Consider the following 270-nt stretch of genomic DNA (forward strand, 5'->3'; position numbering starts at 1 on the left):
GTCACCAGGGCATCCAGATGTGCAGGAGTGAGAGGTGTAACCCTGCTACAGCCACTCCAAGAGGCAGGAGGGGGGCAGGAGGGGAGCAGGAGGTATCTCAGCTGCAGCCTCAGATAGGACTCTAACCTGTGTTTTCCTCTTTTTTTTTAGGAGTTCTTTCTTTAAATTCTAAACGTCTTCGCTTTCCGTGTGAGATGCTCGCAAGACCGTGGTAGTGTTTCACCAGGAACGCAGGGGAAGCTGTGTAGGGCTCAGAAATACATTTCTCTA

Source organism: Cuculus canorus, chromosome 1 (assembly GCF_017976375.1).
Source record: "Cuculus canorus isolate bCucCan1 chromosome 1, bCucCan1.pri, whole genome shotgun sequence".
Lineage (NCBI taxonomy): Eukaryota > Metazoa > Chordata > Aves > Cuculiformes > Cuculidae > Cuculus > Cuculus canorus.